A 627-nucleotide genomic window follows, 5' to 3' on the forward strand; every position below is an offset into this window, starting at 1 on the left:
TGTCAGGGCCTAGACGGAACACAACCCTCACCGGAGTCTGGACGCTGGGCTCACGTGCTAGTTGCTGCTGCAGAAGCATCAGCTGCTGCTGCTGCTGCTGCTGCTGGTTAGGGCTGAGATGAAAGATAACCCTGACGGGAGTCTGGGCCGCGGGGCCCTGTGCCAGCTGCTGCTGCTGCAGCAGCCGTTGAGGCTGCAGCAGCTGCTGAGACTGCTGCAGCAGCAGTTGCTGCTGCTGCTGCTGACCATTGTTTAGAGCAGACGCAACACTTGCGGGTGACTGAATATGAAGCCATTGTGCTAGCTGCTGCTGCGCAGACGGCTGCTGCTGCAGCAGCTGCAGCAGCTGTGGTTGCTGTGCCAGCTCCACCTGCGGGTAGAGCTGCTGCAGCTGCTGTAGCTGCTGCAGTTGCTGCAGCTGCTGTAGCTGTTCCAGCTGCTGCAGCTCTGGATGCTGCAGCTCCGGCTGCTGCAGTTGCAGCTGCTGCAGTTGCTGCAGCTGCTGCAGCTGCTGCAGCTCTGGTTGCTGCCCCAGTTGCATCTGGAGCTGGAGTTGTTGGAGCTGCTGCAGCTGCTGCAGCTGCTGCAGCAGCTGCTCCTGCGTCAGAGGTGTCTGCGGCTGGGGCC

This window comes from Eimeria tenella, genomic scaffold, assembly GCF_000499545.2.
Source record: "Eimeria tenella Houghton genomic scaffold, Eth_scaff3459, whole genome shotgun sequence".
Lineage (NCBI taxonomy): Eukaryota > Apicomplexa > Conoidasida > Eucoccidiorida > Eimeriidae > Eimeria > Eimeria tenella.